The sequence below is a fragment of the Microtus oregoni genome, unplaced genomic scaffold (assembly GCF_018167655.1).
Source record: "Microtus oregoni isolate MIOR12 unplaced genomic scaffold, Mior012 000009F_ref0000495, whole genome shotgun sequence".
Taxonomy (NCBI): domain Eukaryota; kingdom Metazoa; phylum Chordata; class Mammalia; order Rodentia; family Cricetidae; genus Microtus; species Microtus oregoni.
In genome coordinates this window covers 37,139,017-37,161,999 of record NW_024543068.1, presented here as the reverse complement: position 1 = coordinate 37,161,999, position 22,983 = coordinate 37,139,017, and positions in this window count along the sequence as shown.

Below are 22,983 nucleotides of genomic sequence, written 5' to 3'. Positions count from 1 at the left end.
AAGGTCGATGTGTTTTGATCAAAAGTAGTGGTATTTTAGAACAGACCCATCCAGTGAATTCATCAGAAAGTGATGACTACATATGCAATCAGCTTATGGTCTTTTCACCACACTGTGGCATGGGGCTGAGTGGCGTTCATCAGGTTCTAACACCCTTCATGAAGCTAAAAATGGTATGACTTGGGTCTCCAGTGTCTGGAACTGTATACTGGAAAGGTTCTCAGCTCTGGTTGGGCATCCTAATCTGTGGGGGAGCCTTTAAAAAAAAAGGAGATCAGTTCCTTGCCAGAAAATCAGAAACTCTAAAGCGTGTGAATTTGTATGTTTATATCATCCTTTTAGATCTCCCAGATGATGTTGGCACACCATTAGAGTTGAGTTGTGAGCCATTGGTGTTGATGGTGAAGCTAAGGTAATTTCACAATGAAAGGTACACACACACTTCTAGAATAACTAGTCGTGGTTACTTAGGGTTTTTTTTTCTTACTATGCTATGTTCATAGCAGCATTGTTTGTAATAGCCAGAACCTGGAAACAACCTAGATGCCCTTCAATGGAAGAATGGATAAAGAAAGTATGGAATATATACATATTAGAGTACTACTCAGCAGTAAAAAACAAGGACTTCTTGAATTTTGCATACAAATGGATGGAAATAGAAAGCACTATCCTGAGTGAGGTAAGCCAGACCCAAAAAGAGGAACATGGGGGATGTACTCACTCATATTTGGTTTCTAGCCATAAATAAAGGACATTGAGCCTATAATTCGCAATCCTAGAGAAGCTAAATAAGAAGGTGAATCCAAAGACAAACATATACACATCCTCCTGAATATTAACCTTCATCAGGCGATGAAAGGAGACAGAGACAGAGACCCACATTGGAGCACCGGATTGAAATCTCAAGGTCCAAATCAGGAGCAGAAGGAGAGAGAGCACGAACAAGGAACTCAGGACCGCGAGGGGTGCACCCTCACACTGAGACAATGGGGATGTTCTATCAGGAACCCACTAAGGCCAGCTGGCCTGGGTCTGAAAAAGCATGGGATAAAACCGGACTTGCTGAACATAGCAGACAATGAGGACTACTGAGAACTCAAGAACAATGGCAATGGGTTTTTGATCCTACTGCACATACTGGCTTTGGGGGAGCCTAGGCAGTTTGGATGCTCACCTTACTAGACCTGGATGGAGGTGGGTGGTCCTTGGACTTCCCACAGGTCAGGGAACCCTGATTGCTCTTCGAGCTGATGAGGGAGGGGGACTTGATCAGGGGAAGGGGAGGGAAATGGGAGGCGGTGGCAGGGAAGAGGCAGAAATCTTTAATAAATTTATTTAAATAAATAAATAAATAAAAGACTAAGGAAAAAAATAAAAATAAACAAATGGAAGTGTCTACAGATATTCTAGGAATATTGAGCCTTCAGAATCTCTAAATTCTTCAATGCATAATAATATTCACTTTCAGGGTTTTTAAATCTTTAGCATCCCTTCAATATCATACCATTCAAATACCATAGCATTCTCTTTTTTGATTATTATATTTTAGTTTATTTTGTGAGTGTCTGTGTACATTTTGTGGAAATCAGTTTTCTCATCCACCATGTGAGTCTTGAACTCAGATTATCAGGCTTGCTGGCAGGCACCATTACCATGCTGAGCCATCTTCCCACCCCTGTCACCATGACATTCTACAAAGACAGGATCCGAACCACGGATGAGCCTTCTTCTTTTTGTTCCTCTTTGAAGATAAACCTTCACTTACATTCTATCCTCCACCCAGCAGCCTTCTCTGGAATCCATATTCTTGTTGGCTCCTCTTCCTAGAAATGGAGAAGCCAAGCTTCTGCGCAGAAGCAGCAGCGGAGGACCTTCTGAATTTCCAGAGGTGGTTGCCATAGAATCACAAAACACAATTGCGAAGCCTGGTTCAATTAGTGGTGCCCTCTTGTAGACTAAGTTTCTTGGAGTAGTTAGTCGGGGTGGGGGTGGGGGAGCAAAAGCTGGAACCCACACTACAAACAGAAAATATTGAGAAGACTTGCAGTCTGCCACCCAAGGGGCAATGCTGTTCACTTTTGGATTATTTATTGAACATTTTCCAATGCATTAGGCTCCTTAGGGCACAGAGCTGTGTTCACAAGATAAAGTACACAGATAAGACGTAGAGATAGGGTAGGGATAAAAATATTCTTCAAGGAAATGGTGATCTGCTGTGCAAAGGTTAAGAGCCTTAGGAGAACATTTCACATTCTAGCTTTTAAGTGAGTTGAAAGCCCAATCCCTGAAAGAAATGCGTCTGAGAGAGTAAGCAGAGAGGAGCGGGCGGCTCTTGTGAGAGCGTGTTTTCAGGAGGGAGAGGCTGTTTATTCAACAGCCAACTTAGCATCTTACACGGAACGGAAACCGGGAGATGCTGCTTGGATAGAAATTTATTTCAGTACAGTCACTCTCTGATTTGGAAAAGATTCTCAGAATCCAGGCCTGAAAACATCTCAGAAGTCCCAGAGCTTACTCAGTAGAGGTGGATAAGCATCTTAAGAGGCGCTAGACTGTGTTTTCCCGTCTTTTTTTGACTATGACTCCAGAACAACCTTAAAGAAACGAAAAGTCTTGGGGGAGTGTGGTTTAGAAGCCTCTAAATAGGAACTCATTTTTTTTTAATATGGACACAAAGAGTGGAATTTAAAGGCAGCGGGAATCAAGCCAAGTGCTTCTGGGTAATTCAGAGACTCCTGTTGGCATGGCTCCTCTCCACTGTTCCTCAGGTCCTGGCCTGTGAGTTATCACAACCCTGTTAATCTGTGGCTCAGTTTAAACTAGGTCTGAACCTATTTGGCCTAAATTCTTATGTAAATTATGTGTTTTTATTTCATAGTAGTTTTCCTTTTTCTAGGGTATAAATAATGCAAAATGATTGCATAATTGAAAATATATATATATATATATATATATATATATATATATATATACCTTGATAAACTTTGATATAACCTTGGTCACCTCTCCATCACCAAAGTACAAGTCCACCCATCACCTCCTCCTGTTGGTTTACATGATGTGTGGTTGTGTGTGTGTGTGTAGAACATTCAAAATCTGATCTATCGATTTAATGTTCGTAAGTCCATTCTGTTCACTATAAGTATAGAGCTATAATTTATTCATCTTGCATAGCAGAGGTTTTACAACTTTGATGAGTTATTTAATCCCACTAAGCCACTACATGTTTTGAGTGGGCAGAACATTCATATTATATATCTAGACAGTGTATGAAAAAATATTTCAAGTGTGGTTAGGCGCTTAGCGTAAGTTAGTACCTTCTCCCAGGCAGGTTCGTAGATACTTAAACACAGAGACAAAGGGTGCAGAGTCCTGTCATAGTAGCGATGTTCTCCAGTCCTTCCTATGTAACAGCTTCTGTGTTGGCGTTTTCTATATGTGACCAATTTAATCTTCAGAGCAACCCCACGCTGTAGATAATCTTCCTACTTTTTTCCTTTTACAAAGAAAGATTCTGAGAATAGGTATGTATACAAATGTAGTTTAATGCCACAAATACTATACATATATAATATATATATATAGGTATAAGAATATATGTATACATCATCCATTGCATGCTTGTTATATGCCAATTCCTTCATGCATTATTTTAATCTTCACGACAAAACACTGTTATCAGAACCGTAGAAGGTATCTTGTCCACAGCCACATACTTAGTAGTGGTGTTAATATTTGTAGTAGTTTATGGGCCTGCCCGGTAGCATGGATTCTCGGGCATTTTCTTCACACACTAGTTACTGAGCTCCTTCTGATAACACTTCCTCACCTCCAGGTCATCTTTATCCACTAACCCTGAGGTCATCGGTAGACGTCAGTTGTTTTATACTTTCTCAACTGTGGCCTCCCGGGCCACTTCTCTATGTTCACAAAAGACATCTCAGCATTTCCCTTTGCTGGGGAGAGCCTCTCCAAGTGGGCCACAGTCGCAAGCCTCTTTAAACATCTGACCTCTGCCCTTCCATCGCTCTTTCCTACAGCACCACCGTGGGTCAAATCATCTCCCCTGTCCATAAACAACTCCACTTGGCAGTAGCAATGCCTATTAAAATAGCGTTAGAGGCCCCCTGTCGGGGAGCTCTAATAGACTCTGCCAGGGACTAGAGGACATGACCATCACATCCATCTGTGTCCTCTTACCAGGGTCAGCCTCGCGGAAACAGGCTCAATAATAGCTTCAGACAAAAGCTGGGGATGATATGGAGCTGACTTTAAAGGGAGAAGCCTTTCTCATGGGGTCATCGCCTTCTACACTGGCAGGAACAGGGCAGACAGAGGAGTAAACCTGAGATGTTTTCCCCCTCTTCTTTCAGAACTGATTCATTTCTTGATGCTTCCTTAGGACTCCTTTCTACCCCAGCTAAGCTTTTACTCTGGACGTTGAAGCTAAAGGGTTCATCGTCAAGCATAAAGCTTGCCCCGTTCATAACCAAGTGTACGGCAGGAAATCCGTGATTACTGTCTGTCATTGAAGCAAGGCAGCCAGGGACAGCTGAGCAGCGCCAGCCACATGGCTCACCCTCAGTCTCATCGTGTGTGTTACCGGACCAACCAGAAGCCATATTGCCCAAAGGGTTTTAAATATAGAACAACTTATTTATCCCCGAGTTGTTTTTTTTTTTAAAGATGATTTGGTTTCCTCGTCAAATGATAAATGGTGATAAAATAGAGTCCCTGCCACATCTCCATTTCCAGGGGACACATAGGCGTCCTACAAGGGCATTTCCCACATGCATCCAGTTGCTTTCTGCTGCAGTGTTTGCAGCTTTAGTTGTCTTGTGTCAGAGTTTACACTCCTGTTGCAAAGCATCTCTTCAACTTTAACAGCATCAGGGAAATCACCCCCATGTATGGCCTCACTGGTAATATGGCTTTTAAAATATTTAAGCCCTTCTCCTTTATACCCTTGTCATTAACTGGTAAATTACTAATTTATTTCCTATTAGAATTTATATAGTTTGCAGCAATTAAGAAGAAAGGCATAATTGCTGACGAACCCAGGGCACTATTTAAATCACTTCCTTGTTGACAACATAGTTCTCTTTCCTCAAACTGAATGTCACTGAAATCTGATTTGTGCAGAACCCTTGTGGACGAGCACGCTGCACCTGTCACCTGGGCGCGAGCACTCTGCTAAGGATCAATTTACATAACCTCATTTAATGGTTCATAAATCATACCCATTAAGCCCAGCTAACAGGAACCAAGGGTTCTAATTTATGCTGCCTTTCATAGCAGAAAATTGGGAGGCTGGAGCCTGTGGATAAAGAACCCAGGTCTTGCCTTTGATTGTTGATTGTGATGGTAAATGTATGGATGATGAGAACAGATTTTCACTTTATTGATTTCCTGCCAGAGCACAGCATGCTTTATTGTGAAAGGCGTCTTTTGGCAGCGATGCTGAAAGTGCCAGTTGTTTAGGAGGCCTTTGCCAAGATGAGGTCTAAGACAATACCGAGTGGTAAATACTAAAATAATATCAAGCTGAAATGCTATTCTTTAAAAGGAAAGGGAAAAAGAAAGCACCTCTAACCTTTCGGGAAATCAGTAACCTTTCTCCTCCACAGCCCCTTCCCTCCAAAGCCCAGGAAGCCACGAACCTACAAGAAGCTTGAAAGAACTAAGACCACGTTTCCAGTCCCTGCCCCAAGTCACTTGCTGATGGTGGCTCATGCAAAATGAGGCAGATGTCTAGAACCCTTCAGATAATGATATTTCAGCCAGCTTGCTCTGCCGGGCCAAGTCTGTAGCCTCTACTCGTTCGTCTCCCTTCTGCCATGCTCGGCTTTCTGGTTGAAAATCTGCAAACACCACTTTTCTTTCTATTTCATTTTTCCCCTTTAGGTCAAGATATTGTATCCAACTCTATATAGTTTTCTGCAAAATGCAATATATAAAAGGTCATCTTCTCACAAGTGCTTGGGCCAGATTTCAAAATAGCAAAAGTGGTCCTAAGATCATTTTCCAGATGAAAAATATCTCTTAAGCATGGCTGAGGCATATTGATTCCCTTCTCCCATCTCAGTACCGCCCTGTAATGGACAATGTAGATCCTCATTTTAGGTTGTTCTCAGAATCCTGCTTAAACATGGTGATTTTTTCCAATAAAATATAGTGCCTCTCCCTCCCCCTCCATCTGTCTCCCCACGGCAGGCTTTTCAGAAACACTTCAACTTTTACTCCAGATGTGGATGCAGCCATGGATGGATTCTCGAGAATATGGACTCCTCCCCTCTGCATCTTTGAATTCTAAGCCTGTATTGTAGATTACTAGTTAGAGTCAGGTAAGAGACTCCTAACAAGTCTGGTAATTCCTCTCTCCCCCACTTCCTTCCTCCTGGTCTCCCCCTTTCTCCCATCCCTCCCCCGCTTCTCTTTCCCTCCTCTTTCGTTGCTCTCTCTCTCTCTCCTCTCACTCATTGGCCATTACTTCAGTTTGCGTTTCCATCCAACATGAAATGTTCCCCCGTGTTGTTACTAGTCTTCTTCCCAAGGGAAAATCAGCACCTATTTTTGCTGTGCGTGAGTGTGTCTACATTAACTGACTAGTGTAAATGGACATTTGTGGTTTCAGTGAATCCGGAATACCTTCCCTTCCCTCTCCTGGTAACAGAACCCTCCTTTCCCCAAGGAAACCCATTCTTCACAAAGAAAAGGAAGCCCCTGTTCTTCAACTCTATCTAAGCAAGAGGCCCATAATTAAGGCTTGATTAGTAAGAGAGTAGCCGTGTCCCTAATCCCAGTGATTGGTTCAGGAATGAACGCTGGACAAGACATTCAGAATTGTCTAGAATTCTGTCAAGAAGGACCAGTTCTACTCTAAAGTTATTAATATATATGTGCCGGATCTAAGAAGTTGAGAGAACATGACAGATCTTCAATAGTGGCTTTTGACTCACTGGCTCATAGCATAAAGCCCTGACTTCCCTGCTAGAGGAATCCATTGGTACCTACTCCTTCTTTTTCACTAAGGTAGTTGGAATTGGGCTTTCATCATTAGAAATAATGAAACTTCAAAATCTTGTCCAGAGGCCCTCAATGCACAAAGATTCTATAAATGTGGAACATTAAACTTTTTATGGGAGAAGCAAGACGTTTCAATATTGTGGGGTGTTTGTATGTTGTGTGAAAATGTATTGCTGTGATAGGTGTAATAAAAAGCTGAGTGGCTGAGAGCTAGGCAAGAGGTGTGGGTGGGACTTCTGGGCATAGAGAGAGAGAGGAAATAGGAGAGGAATTTAGGTACATGTCAGATGCCAATAAGACATGAAGGGAGTCTGACATAGAGAATGAAAGAAAGGTAAGAAGCCATAAGGCAAAACGTAGTTTAACCTAAGTGACTTAATTTAAGTTATAAGAGTTCGCGGGACAAGCGTAAGCTAAGATTGAGTTTCATAATTAACAATAATTATTTAGTGCCGTTATTTGGGAACTGGAGGTACAGAGAAAAATTCGTTATATTCCAACAGTCCAGTTCTGACACTGTTACTCATTCTTTGTGGGTAACAGATATGCCATTTTAAAAATGAAAAGACGACACTGATGGATGTGCAGGACCCTTCCCAGATCTGAAGCTAGTCGCTTGTTTGTCCACTCACCCATTTTGCCAATACTTATTGAGTGCCTATTGGCTGACACTGTTACTAGGTATTGACAAGGAAGTGAGCAAAGTAGAAAATCATTCCTGCCCTCATAGGACTTCCATACTAGTTAAAAGGGACAGATACAACTGTTGACAATGAATCTAAGCTTTGTAGCCTAAACAATTGAGAGGTTAGAACTGTCCATCACAGCATGAGCCCTCATGGGTAGTGAAGGAGCAGGTTTGGGCGAGGAGACTGGGAACTTCGTTCTGGGTGTGTCGCCTGTGAGATGTCTAACAGTTACAGGAGTAGTGGTGCTGACGAGTCAATGGCCAGCCGTAAAGTTATTATCTACTCCAGTAGCTTTGCAAAGGGTAACATTCTGTGCCAATATAATTGTTTTTTATTTTATACCTATGAATGCAGTAAGGTTCGTTACTGGCACATCTGGCTATTACAGATATCTGGGTTCATCGCCTATATGCTCATGAATCGATGCAGATAAAACTTAGGTGGCAGTTTTTCATTTACCACGCTTGTCTATCAAGTGATATGTTTTTCTTTAAAATCTTTCTTGCCCATCTATTTTAGGTCTCAGTCTAATATGGAAAACAAAGCAAAGACTGTATTAAAGAAGTCAAGCTATGTAGTGGAGATCTGGTGAGATGGGCTGTAGCTTAGGGGAGCTCTTCAGTGTCAAGAGTCTTGATAAGCACTAGCGAGACAAGAGTGAACCAAAGAGTTCCTCATCTAAAGAGCTCATATTTAGTGGCTGCATGGGAAGAAATCACTACAGCAGTAACAAAAATGTGCACTGGGAGAAGTGAGGAAGGAGACATTGACATGATCCTGACACAGTGGAAAAGACGTATAGAGAATGAACTTTAGTGCTATAGCAATTTTAGGAAAATGTCAAACTATTTTGTTTCAAAATTATTTGTAAAGCCACCAACACCAGGTATTAGCACCTACTATTAATTATCTATGCAAAAACACCTGAGGAGCACCTCAGACTAGGTACTAGGTGCTAATACTTATGTCAAAATATGCAACACTTGTAATATCAAATAAATACCATCCCTCACATCAGCACCAATGTTATTTTCTTCATGTTGCTTTGCTTTGATCATAGGAAGTACATTCTTCCTCCTTTGGGAAAGATTTTGAGTCAGCTCATCTAGTGGGAATGGAGAGATTTGAGAACAACGGCATCTGTTGGGGCTTGGTTCTGATTCATGGGCTGTGTTCGTCTGGAACGCCTTTCCAATTCTGAAACACAGTAGTTTGTGTAAGTTCGTGGTAAAGAACAAAACCCAAACCATTGAAAATTTAAAATTTAAAACTCTTCAGTATGGGATTGCAATATGGGTATGTAATAGAATATGTGTAGTTTGCTATCTGCCAATTGAAGAAGCCATTTCAATATACCGATGCGCAGAAATCACGTGACTATATTTTAGTGATGTGTGTGAATATGCACATATGTGTTCAGGAAAAATATAGGCGACCGTAGATAAACATTCTAATAGTAGTTGCTGCAAGGTGACGCAGTGCAGCGACTCTGTCCTAAGAAGTGCCTGTATTGTACAGAACGAGAACGTGGTGCTGGGGTACTGCCTACCACTTTATATGAGTTAGGGATTGCCATGCAGCCACTCTTCTGGGAACAGGAATTCCTGGAAAGAAGCTGTGTCTGCAAAGACTGGTTAGAAGCGCGGCAATGTGGAGAGGTTGCAACGCTGTGGGTTCAGAGGCTCGCTACACTTTGTCTTGGGCTAGCTTTAGCCATGCCTCCCCCCCCCCCCCCAACATTTCTTGGCCGCCTCTGTCACTTTGAACATCCTATAGATCATAGGTAGAAAACCGTTGGGAATTTTATTAACTTATCAGACAGATAGCTTCCACCAACTCCACAGTCAAGGATGGATTTCATCAGATGGCATCTGGGGCTCTTGGGTGAGATTTCCCTGTCTTGCTGTGACCGGCTCTCTGTTGTTTCAAATGCCTTGATTTATGGCTTTCTTTGTTCTGCTTCTATGGAACTGCTTCCTCATTTGAGCATGAAACCTGCAGCAAACTAATGCTGTGTTTTCTTGATCACTCATATTTGGCTCCAGAATTAACTATTCTGACTCCCTTTGAGGTGAGAGCTGTTTTTTGCATTAACACTTCACACCAATATCATGACTGACCTTCAGACAGCACAGATTTTTAACAAAAACACCCTGATATTTTCTCTTCTATGGATTCTCCAACTACTGTACCTGTGTTGTATCTGGGATATGCCTTGTGGCCATCTTGGGTCTGGCAATAAGCCTTTTTCTGTGAGAACATATTAACACCAATGGCTGGGGTTCCAAAAGTAATTCAATTTGTAAAACCTGAAAAAGACATTTCAAAACTATAAGTCATAGCTATCAAGACCCTTCTAGAATGTGCCTTTCCATACACCTGATTAAATACATGCTTGTGGTGGGAGAAGAGATGGGGGCAAGAACTGACAGAGGCAAAGGAAGCAAAGACTCATTAACGGAAATTGTAATTGAACAACCTGGGAAATAGAATTCCTTTTTTGTTGTGTTCTTAAATCTTATAAACCTGTGCAACCATGAGTTGATAAGAGAGACTTTGTTATATCCGCTGATAGAACTGCTAAAAACTTTTGTTTAGGAGGTTTGTAATAATAAGAATGAAGTTCCCTCTCTCTCTGTAGTGAGAAGATTATTTTCAAATTTACACTTAATAATGGTCCTCTTTATTCATGACCTTCTTTTTCTTCTCTGATGAATCTGGAGAATACAGTTGCGGCTCCTGAGTCAAGTGGTCTGAAAGCACCTGTAGCCTGAGGAGCTGGGTGGGTTTCCCACACCTCACCCTTTCTCTCGTGGCTTTCACTTAGAGCATTAGCACTGTGTTTATCCTGTCAAATAAATAACATTCTATGTCGGCGCCGGTATTATTTTATTAATGTTGATTTTCTTTGATCATGGAAAATGCATTCTTTCTCTTTAGGGAAAGATCCTGGGTCAGCTGACCTAGTGTGAGTGGAGAGGTTGGAGAACAATGGTGTCTGTGTTTCTTCTTTTAAATCAAAGTAGCCCTGGTGTCATTTAGCAACTGGATTATATGAAAAATCCCAACACAGCATAGCTCTTCTATTGAAATTAGATTGATTTCTTTAGAGACCATCTGATCTCAACAGCGGTCTGAAAAAGAGAATCCTCTGGACCTCGAAGGAAACTAAAATTAATGGCTTTTTTAAAAATCTAAGCTCTTAGTTTTTCCAAGCACGAAGACATTCTTTTTCTCAGTAATTTGCATCTAAAAACAAAAGTGAAAATGTGCATGTCTGTACATACAAGAGTCCTAATGCTGCCCTCTTATACTAAACTTTTTGATTTCTCTGTTTATAAAGGGAATTACCATATTTTCCAGCACACTGAAATTATCTTTGAAACAATTCACCATAAACTGAAGGTTCTCTTCCTGCATGTGTTTTTTTTAATGAAGTGCATACTTTTTTAAAATTTTTTTTAAAAAAAGGAGTTATCAGCCTAGGCACAGGGTGGAGGGTGGGGGAGGGTTGGTCCTGCCTCAACAAGGTGATGGGACAGACTTAGTTGACTTCCTGGGAGGAGGGTGTCTTCCCCTCTCTAAAGAGAGGATGGGGTGAAGAGGGAGAGCAGGAGGAAAGGATGAAGGGGGAGCTAGGATTGGTCTGTAAATAATAAATAAATAAATATTTTTTAAAACTAAACATTCCAAGAAAGGAAAATAAAAGGAACATTAAATTAAAATGCCATGCAATATCAAGAGCACAATTATGGATGCATCATAGGACTTAAAATTTTTTGTTTATGTATATGAGTGTTTTTCTGGATTTGTGGGATAGTCTTTCTGTATACAATGAATATGTGTTGCTCTTATTGGTTGATAAATAAAGCTGCTTTGGCCTACGGCAAGGCAGGATAGAGGAGACAGGAAATCCAAGCAGACATACAGGAGAAAAAGGGCAGAGTTTGAGAGATTACAGCCAGCCGCTGAAGAAGCAATACATGTCAAAAATGAGGTAACAAGACACGAACCATGTGGCAAAATATAGATAAAAAATATGGATTAATTTAAATGTAAGAGCTAGCTAATTGTAGGCATGAGCCATTGGTCAAGCATTTATAAGTTAAAAAAATAAGAAGTTACAGTGTATTTGCTTATAATGTATGGAAACTTTTCAGATATCCTTTCAAATCTACACCAGGGTCTAACCTGCAACGCGTATATCCTCTTCGTGGAACAACTTGAAGCCCATCTATAGAATGGTGAGTCATTTGTTACAATGAATGATTGCATTATGGTGATGGTTGCAGTTCCGAAAAGGGTTGTCACTGTTGGTTTGTTTTTTGTTTGTTTGTTTGTTTATTTGTTTTTTGTAACCTTCTTTAAAATCTTAGAACAATTCAAGTTAAACTTGAAAACGTCTTATAATTTTTCAAAACTTCTGTACTTATGTGACATGTTTCCCAGACATGTTGCATATTGCATTTTGCCAAACCTGTGTAATCATTTTTTTTTTCCACTTTGAATGCTATGGCTTTCTGTAGAAATCCTTTTTGAAATCTCCAAGTCCTTTTTGTTACGATTTTATTAAGCTGGGATCATCCTAAAAAGTACTGATATATCAATCATTTCTGGTACAAAATAACATGCAGTTGTAAGCATTAAAATAAATATTTCATGCATATAATCTCAAAACAAGCGGCACATATCTCTTACTTTAGGAAATGGAATTAACAGATGCTTCTGTGTCTCCTTGGCTTTTTCTAAGGGTCACTCCTTGTTTACAGGTGACGTATGTAGGTAAGCCTCATCCCACGCCTTCCACTGTTACAAGAAGAGTTGTCCTTTGTTGGCAGATTTCCACAGTAAGGCCCTGCACTCTGAGATGCTAGCACTAAAGAGCCACACTCTCCCAGCATGTCCCAGACAGGCTCCGTAGACCACTAACTAGCAGCTCCCTCCACCTGGGCCTTCCCATTGTTCAGGACAGGGATTTCAAATCACTTTGATGAATGACCTATTTTCTTTTGGTAGCTTTGGATCTAAAATAAAGTTAAATTTTTTAAAGCCCAGCGAACAAACAAAATATTCTGGAGTTGGATAGCTGGTGATGCAGCTCAGCTGTTAGAGTACTTGCCCATTATTCACCAAGTCCTGGGGTTGATCCCCAGCGTTTCTTAAAGTTAAGCATGCTGGTGACTCCCTTAATGCCAGCACTTGTGGGGTGGACTCAAGAGGATCAGAAGTTCCAGGTCATCCTCAACTGCACAGCCAGTGTGATGCCAGCCTGGACCACATAAGACACTGTCTGAGAAAAAAAAAAAATGAAAATCCTGAAGTTGATGATTTCCCCCATATTTTTTTGTCTTCTGTAACTTTCCAAAAAGATCCAGCCAACTTGAAAATATGTATCAAAATCTACAAGGGAGGGTGGGGGGAAGGAGCTCATGTCTCTTGATGTAACAGTTCTTCTTCTGTTACATACAGGAAATAATAGGAAATCTGTGAAAAGATTAATTTAGAAGGATGATGGCCACAGTATTGTTTATAATAACATAAGGAATGTGAGCGTAACCCATCTCAGCTCTATGAGATTGTTTAAAGGTTGAACTTACATGAGATGGAACTTCTCAACAATCCCTTTAGAAGAAGTTACAAGATTTGCAAAACCACTCATAATGTAGTCAGTAAAAACCGCGAAGGCCGTGGAAGAGAGAGGAACTCTCTGTGCCCATCCGCATGCTTTCCTGTGAGACAGAAGCGGTTCTAAACCGTGAAATCCCAATGACTTAAAATAGATTATGTGAAATGAAAATAAGTAAGTACTACGTCAGTATATTTTAGACAATCCCCAGTCATAAAAGTCTTTCCCTTTCAGTGCACTAGCGCTAATGTTCTTCTGCGGGTTTTCCTGGGCTCTCAGGATTTCCAAATGATGCTCCCTTAAACGAGAAGGAGTGAGAAAATATAGGGTTACTGGAAGAAGCCCTGGTAAGGAAGAACTACTTTTCTTTGTACTGATTTGAAAAATATATCCAGTGTGCACTGTTAAGGAAGAAAATCAAGGTACATAGCACACAGCATGCTAATTTTGATTTTAGCAGTGGAGGAAAAAATTAAAAAATACATACATATATACATACATACATACATACATATGTGCTTACATTTGCTCAAAGAAAATTTGTAAAGATACACAAGAAATTCGTAAGAAAGCACAGCGTATGTTAATAGTGCATGCCTGTGATCTCAGTGCTCTGCAGATAGAGACAGGAGGTCTTGGCTAGCCAAAACTAAGGATGTTTGAAAGCCCTATGGAAACCTACTAGTTAGTAAGTTCATTTCAAGATACAACCTTTTTTTTTTTTAAAATTACTCTGCATGGATGAACAATGTCACTCCCAGAACAAATGGGCAATAAAATAAAAGTCCCAGTACAAGGCATGGAATACAATTATTAGTTGGGAAGGCCCCAGAGCTCTCCAGAAACAACATGGGCTGCCGCCATTACCCTTGGTTACCCACCATACCTTCACATTACCACACACTTTGGCTGCAGGACACAGAGAACCCTATCTCAAACCAACAAGGAAACGCCCACCCTGATAGCTTGCTTTCATAGACCTGGAGAATTCTACGTAGCCCTCTGGGAAATAAAAGACAGCAACGGTTTTGCCCAGTGCTGGACCCTGCAGGCTGCAATACCAGTCTGCCAGTAAAGATGTGCCCAGTGGTGCAATAGATGTATGGTTGTTATGGGTTAACTTACTGCTGTTTTCTGATTGGATTTGAAGCCTGCTCCATGGGAGGGGATTTCTTGCTTGGTAGTGTAATCCTAGTCAAAAATCCATGGCTAGGGAGGTCATAGGCCTTAGGGTAGACCCTGCAATTGTTGTTTTATTGAATGATCACGCTGTCAAGTACTGCCTAAATGTTCACGCTTATACTCACAAACCTGGAATGATCTCAACCTTGGTCAGGGAAGCTTCTTTTTGCAGTGTTGGCAGCCAATGGGAGATGTGCTGAGAGACCAGGTGTCAGTCTTAAACAAGAACTATATCAGTGCCCCTCTCACCCCTCAAGGAGCATAAAGGAAGAGGAGTAGGAAGACCTAGAGAATATGGTGGAATGCTGTGGAATGCCCTTTTCTGGCCATGTTACGGCTATCACACTCAAGAACTTAAATCAGCTATGATTACCTGCCCAAGATCTGTACCAGATCAAGATAACAAAATTCTAGCGTAGATGGCATAGATCATCCGTAGGCTTGACCCCTTCTGAGGAGCCATTGGCAGCTGATAGACTCTAGGAGGGGGAAATCAATCTTTTTTGAGGATTCCATGCTATAGTGGGTGGCACATATGGGCAGCACCAATTGGCCTTGTGGGTTAGATGTGGGCTATTAGGAAGGGGTCGTGTTTGGTAGTTTGGAGGGAGTTGGGGAGGAAGTAGGGAGAGTATATATGATTGCATTTAATAGTATATATAGATATATTAAATTCTCGAGAATAAAGAAAGTTTTAAAAATAAATTAAAGTAAGAGAGAAAAGAAATAAAACAGAGGGAAAGAAAAGAAATTACACACTTACTAAAAAGGGAGACAGGCTGACAACTGTTGGTGGAGCACGCCTTTAATCCCAGCACTCAGGAGGCAGAGGCAGACAAATCTCTGTGTTCAAGACCAGCCTGGTCTATGGAGCAAGTTTCAGGATGGCCAGGGCTCCGCAGAGAAACGTTATCTCGGAAAAACAAAAGAAAAAGGGAGTGGAATGGAGAGGGGGCGTCTGTGAGGCGGCTCATCGGAAACAGGTGTTTGCCAGGTCTGATGACCTAAGTTTCATGTTCAGAACCTACATGGCAGAGAAAGGAACTGACTTCCTCAGGCTACCCTCTGACTTCTACATCAGCACAGTATGACATGCCCATGTCTTTTCCCCCTCAAATAAGTAAATATAAAAAGAATAATTTTTTTGAAAAGAGCAGATAGGAAACAGTGGACAGAGATAAAACTATGAGCTATGAACAAGAAGGTGACTGTCATAAAGTTATATAATAGTAGTAAATGGAAAAATATCATTTTGTACCATTAATAGTGACACTTAAAGTCTTCTCAATTGATACATTTTGTACCAGTTTTTGCCTTTTAGTTACATAACTGCATTATTTCCTCAGAATAAACAAAATTCTTCCAAAATTCAGGCATGGTGTCTTATCTCTAGGATTTCAGCCTTCACAAGAACTGCAAGTTCTAAGGTCACTTGAGATATATAGTAAGACTCTGTCTTTAAAATAATAATAATAATAATCTAATAATCTGCAAAGTACTACAGGAAAAATAAGGAAAGCTTTTCTCTGAGGTTAATGGCTGTGTGTGTGTGTGTGTGTGTGTAAGTGTGTGTGCATGTGTGTAACATCCACTGGGCACAGGAGGTAGAATAATATGCATCAACGCAGCCAGGTTATTTTATCACAGGATGAAGCAACTATCAGAGAGCTCTTTTGATGGGCAGGACCTGCCCACTTAGAACTCGATTCATCATCAGATCTGATTCTGATTCGGATTCTTATTTCCAGCCAGATATTCTGGTCCTGGGCTGCAGTATAGTGGATACAGAAGACGTCAGCTCCAGGGGTACACGTTAGCGACCTACAGCACTGAGGTGCCTAGAACTATGTATAGTAAAGCTCTTAACGCTGGTCCCTGTTCAATTAAGTGGCCAAGACCTATAGCTTCCCTATAACTTGTCACGACTGCTGACACACTTTCTTTGTTTATAGGCACGGATGGATGGAGACATGTGATTCATATACCTGTAGATCTGAGTGTGATACTTATACAGGTGCCGTCAACCCTTGGTTACCACGAGCAGGATTGGCCAGCTGCCAAGGCAGTCAGTAAAAGGGTCACAGCTGAACACAGAAATTTTGGAATATGTGCATGTATAAAAGAAAAAGAAGCAAGCCCAGAGAAAGGAGAAGAAAGGGACCAACTGTGTGCCCAAAATAATCTAGTAAGGGTTCTGCTCCCCTTTAATTGGCCTGGATGTGGAAGCTCAAATAAGGGGCCATAAAATGTAAATGTATTTGAAGATTGTTTGAAACAGACCAGTGATTTGTTTCATTTTATAAATAAGGAAGCAGCACATAAAACAAGCATTTGGCCTGTGAGGAAACTGAATTGGCAGTCTGTTTCTTTAAAATCATTACTAACTTCTCCTCAGTACTAAAAAGAATTATGGAAAGGAGGCTTCTACATTGGTTCATTTATTATGTTGAAAAAAAATTGTCAAACACTGTGGAAATGGTTTTATTTACTTCCAGATTTTTTTTTAAAAAAATCTCATGATGACTCAAGCCAGTAATGACTATTTTCTGTTTTCCGTTTCCATAAGTAATTGACCATTAATTACAGTATCAATAGGCAGTGGTGAGGCAAGCAGACCCATGCAAGGGTTACGTTTCATTTGTAACTGTTTTGTATATATCATAAATCTGTAATATTGGGCTATTGTCACCCATGATGAATTATTGTAAGCATGTCAGCACATGGTGGAAGTCAAGTACATTCAAATACTACTCAGTCGGAATTGAATTTGGCATGATAGTCTCATAAAAGGGGGCTCAATTGAGAGTTTCCACTTGCCTGCTCTAAACTTGTCACTTGTAGGTGCTAAAGAGCTTGTTGTGTTGGTTTAATTAGTCAACAAATCGGTCCTTACTTGATTGCGTGGTCGTATCACATATGTTAACACTTCAGCGTTTGATGGATACTAACAAGTGACAAGAGTCTCTTGGTCTGTGGACTTTAAAGAAGAGAAGCTCTTCTATATTATTTCATTTGGCCCTGCCAATATTTATTAGATCATGCAGCCTGCAGGCTGCCAGTTAAAGAAAGACAACACAAACATCTTTCAGGGTTCTGCTCATCTGTATCCCGAAGAAGGGTCACGGAACAATCGATAGGAGAAGAGCCTAAGACGAGTGTTTTCCTCCACCGCTTGCAAATTCATTATTTGATACAGTTTGCTACGGACCTCCTTTGAGCTTTTTTCACTTAAAGATAATTTATGACAAGAACAGAGAGGTTCTTGAAAACGCTATAGCAACTGAAGCTGAATGATACCACTCTGATGTGAGACACACAGCCACCAGAGTCTGGTAAATAGGAAGTTTGCATTTCTATGAAGAGCTCTGTTAGCTAAGTATTCACTCATGGAGGATAAAATACTCATAATAATTGTCAGGGGTAGACGAAAGGAAAAATATCCAGCCATTAGAATGATTATTCCCAGGAGAGGGGGTAGGAGAGGAAAAGTTGGTACCCTGAAAGTTTCCCAAAGGACCAGCTATTCACTTTTTCTAGAGTGGAACAACAAAGGGGCGGCGCTTACTTTGAAGGGCAAGCTCCATTTGTTCTGTCCCTATTCGCTCATGGCTTTTATCTGTGCATTAGCAAGAATCAGGGCTCCACACCATGCGCAAGTGCTGGGGAAACATAGCCACTGCAGCCATCAGATAGATCTTGGTTAGGGCATGGCTTCGCAAAGGCATTTGAGTGGCTCCTGGCAATTCAAAAATTGTCAGTGTTGATTTGATTAGTGTATATTACAGGACCTAAAATTATGAGTCAAGAGTTTTTTCCTTGAGACTCCCCAGTAGGAGATTTTCAAGTCTAATTTATTTATCTTCCTTAGGAAACTGCCTGAAAAATAAAAGATGTTCTTCTTGGCCTCATAAAGCATGGAACTTGCCATCCCTACCCTCGAAAGAAGGGCTTATAGGGATTTAGCAGTGTTCTATTACACAGCGGTCTCCATAATATCAGTAGGAGATCAATGCTTTTCTTCTTAATGATGATGTGGTGAACTCCCAGAGACTAACCTAAGTGTACACTTACCAACAACTGGTAAGTGTCTTGCAGATGTGACAAACAGTCATGGGGGCACACATAGATAGTTAAGAGCACTGTGTCTTTTTATAAAAATTCTTTACAGACACAGTCAGAAGAACAGAAAAAGCAATAGGCTAAATTTAGAAAGAAACAAAGCTTCTTCAGATATGTACAGCATCTTTCTATGTGTCGTTACTTATTTGACTAAGTCCTGAGACTAGAGCATCATGGACTCCAAGACAAAGCTGGTTTTCTGTTTGTTTCTTTGGTTGGTTAATTGGTTTGGTTTGGCTTTTCTCTCAACCCAGAGACAGCGAGAAGGAGAGATACACGTTTCCCTTCACTTCATCCCAGGTTTTCCTTTGCCTAACCTCGAGACTAAACCGCCTTCAGAACGTGATTAAACATCCTCGCTTCCTCTTCTTAACCCCTCCCATGACCACAAATGCTTTTCATTACAGTTACAAATCTGCACTTAGAACCAGCCAATTGGGGGGAAGCAGGCCTTCAGTGAATGCTCATTGATTAATTGATTTGCAGACTATGTTACATCATGAGTGTTAGGAGAAACAATAGCCACAAAATATAATTTGACAGAGTGACAGCGTTAACAGTGAGAGGTTAAAGAGGGCAAAGTAGGGTGCAGGGGGCGGGGCAGCACAGATTTATGTGAAGAATGTGGGAGCTTTGGAAAAACAGGGTCTTCTGAGGTGTAGGAGATGGGAAACGGGTTGATTGGCCTGCGAAAGATATGGGTATCCTCAATGCAAGAATTTTCCTGCACTGAGCTCTAAAGAAAAAAAGAAGAAAGGCAAAGGATACAGAGAATAAAAAGCCATTTGATGTGAGGTGAAGAGGAAGGATTAGGGGGAGGGGAGCGGAGAAAAGCTGTTACAAGGGAAAGCAAAGGAAGGAAGGGACTCAGGCTCCTGTGTGACTTCATTTAAGGCTGGAACTCCTAGTGTTCCCAAGGCTTTGCTGCGACCACAATGCTGTAAAGAGCATCCTTGGACAGGCGACAGCTTTGAGGACGTTTGAAAATTACTGGGGGGAAGTGAACACATCAAATTTCTTACTTTTTAAAAATAACTCTGTGATATCGCTGTTTTGTATAATCAAACTCTGTTGCTTTTGCAGTTAGAAAGAAACAATTCAGAAAAATGGAATAAATTCTTGAAGCTGTAGCTATCCTGGAAGAGTATCCAGCTATGAGTTTTATATACAAAACTAGTTGTGGCTATCAATTTTTGTTTCTCAGCCAGCTTAGGAACGTTGTCTCCGGTTTCAAAAATGGTTTAATCTTTTCAAGCACACCTGCTTTCTGGAGTTCACCTTCTATGCATTCTGTTCTTTCCTGAATGCCTCCTGCTAGGACAAAACCATCCAACCATTTTCCCCCAATCTAGTTTTTTTTTTTTTTTGATTACTTTTCTAACCCATGCCTCCACAGGATGGAAAAGTGTTCTCCACAGTGAAGTGGACTGATAAAAAGCACATCCCTTGGGGGCCAGAGAGGAGGTGGCTTTAGGGGGCACAGGAACAGTTTACTAGGGTGGCAATCTGTGTGGTTACATGGCCATTCATCAAAACTCAGCCTTCTTGGCTGAAATGTCCTCAGCATAGATATGTCTCAGTAAAATGATTTAAATAACCTTCATAATAAAATGAAGTAGAACTTTATAATAAGATGAACTACAACTTTTTTGTTGTTGATGACCATCTGGAATATTCCAAAATACTTAAAAACTTTTTAATTAAAAAAAATCCTAAAACTGATGCCAAGTAATGTATGTGTAAGGTTTGAAGAGCTGAAAGAGCTGTACATACCAAAATTTTTGTCTATTTGAAGCTAGCATAAAAAGAAGAAAAACATTTAAAAAGAATGTCTTTCAATAACTCCTTAACATTTTTCTTTCAATTTATGAGAGACAGGGGAAGGGAACCCTCATCCTGCTATTGATATTTTGATTAAAACAAATATCCATCCATTCATTAAAAGTTTCTCTCATATAAAGGAATTCAATTTTTTTTTTGATTGGTGTTAGACTCACAGACAGACAGAAATAAGCTGCCATTCTTCCATTTGATAGCCAGTCGCTGCCAGTTGTAGCCAAGGCAGTCATGCTGTTAAATTAGGTCTAATGAAGGAGTAATTGCTTTAGATATAGTGAACCATTTGAAAGAAAACAAGGATTCTAATTGATTTGCAATTTGTTTGGCACGTTGCATTGTCTGCGGCTATTGATTAGTCTTCTGGATTTCACACTGCATGTGTTTCCCTTTATTAAGGGAATAACAGGTTACTGATTACTTTCTTTCTGGGTTTAATGTAGCGGTTAATGTCTACTTTGTTCTTGTGTCATGTCACAGGCGAGGAAGGAATAATAGGCAAGTGGGTGGCCCTTTGCTAAGCAACTTCCCTGCCGCTCTGAGCTGTGTGCTCCTAGACGTGCTGAAAAGCCGATCGAGAAAAGGGGTTAGAATAGCCGAACTGGCAAGTTAAGGCTTGAGTCAGGCTAGACCCAGCTCCAAACTTGGCTTTCCCTCCCAGTCAAAGCAGAGAGCGGGGCGCGAAGCCACCGGCGGTAGATTTGTTCTTGCGCTGTTTGAGCGTGTGTAGGCAGGGTAGGAGTCTACACCCATTGTTTCGCTTAATAAGTGTGCATACTAAATGTGCGCCCGAGAAGGAATATTCGAGGTGGGGGCTTTGTGGCCCGTTTAACCCTTTGGAAAGTGACATTTTGTTGGCACCTGGGAAGCACTTGTTGCTGAGGTGTCGATATGACCATCAAAATGGCTCTTGTGTTTATACCAACTGCAGGGGAGGGAGAAAAAGTTCTCAGGGCTGCAGTCATTTCATTGCCCTCAAAGCACAGCGGGAATTATTAGCTTACCCCGGCGTGCCCCTTTGTTTTCCTAGGGCTTTGCTCCTCCAGCAGATACTCATTTGAGGCGAATCCACTGCCTTCTGAAATGTGTTTTGCAATGGTGCACAGAACAGGCACTCACTTAGCGGATCTAATCCTTTCACAGCTCAGCTTGTTAATGTAGCAAACTGCTGAAAATGGGAAATGGATTCTTTAATGAGACCAGTCCTTTCGTGGCTTTATTCCCCAGGTCCACCCCCAGGCATTCATTCAACTCCCTCCCCTCCACTCACCCTCCCAAGCCAAGACTAGGCACCCCCACTTCCCACCCAGCAAGCAGCCCATTTTCCAGCAGTCAATCCCCCCATCTCTAGGCCCCTTGCCTCCCTCACCTCCTTCCCAAAGCCCTTGGAAACTCACACACAATAAAGGGGGGTGAGCAGTAAAACTCCCTTTCTCTGCATCAGTTACCTCCTTACTAACTGAGCGCAGAGATTGCACCCAATACACAGGTTTGCTTTAATACCTGCATATTTATATAGTTGTTATTTTCTTTCACATGGCTTTTGCGTTGTGCTATATTTCATAATGGTGTTGACTGTCAATGATTCAAAAACGGTGAAACAACGCAAAGTTAACTTGAGTTCTGCTCTAATTCTTTACCCTGCCCCTGCCCCTGCCCCCTCTGCAACTGTGTTTACTTTCACAGGTCTTCCCAAAGGTTTTAGACCTCTCTTGAGAAAAATAAAATCTAAGCAAGTAAAATTTAGGTTAAGTTATAAAGAGTAGCTTAAAGTTATAATAGGACAATAGGACAGCCTTTTGTTTTCTAGATTAATTTAGAAAAGAAGACAAAGCCTAGTTTGTGTCCATTTTGTTTGGAAAATGTTCCAAAAAGTAAATTATATGTCACAAGATTAAATCTTCTTTGGTTCAAGCTCTTTGTGTATGTATGCATATGCATACAATATGCACACACACACACGTGTACGTACATGCATACATATGTAGGTATACAAATAATGGAATCCTCTTACAACATGAACATTGTACACTTTTGTTGTTGTTGTTACTATTATTATTATTATTATTATTATTATTATTATTATTGGTTCTGGGTTTCAAAAACAAAATATTGTGCAAGCTTAATGCATGTTTTTCACTCCTGAGCCAAACACCTAGCCCTCAGAATATTATCAAATACAGAAATAAAATGGCAAGGATTGCAAAGAAACCTATTATACTAAAATAAAGTTAGCAAAATATTTTTAAAATTATGTGTTATTTATTTATTTAGATGGCAAGATCTATGGATGGGGGTAACAATTCCTGTCATTTGTTTTACTTTGATTTTCTTGAGACAGGGTCTTCCTATGTAGACCAGACTGGCCTCAAGCTCGTAGAGATCTGCCTGTCTCTGCCTCCCTAGGATTAAAAGTGTGACCACCATGCCCAGTGAAGTCCTGTGGATTTTTAAGGAACAGCGAGTGATTAAATGTTGGTTATTTACTGGATCTTTGGTGCATCG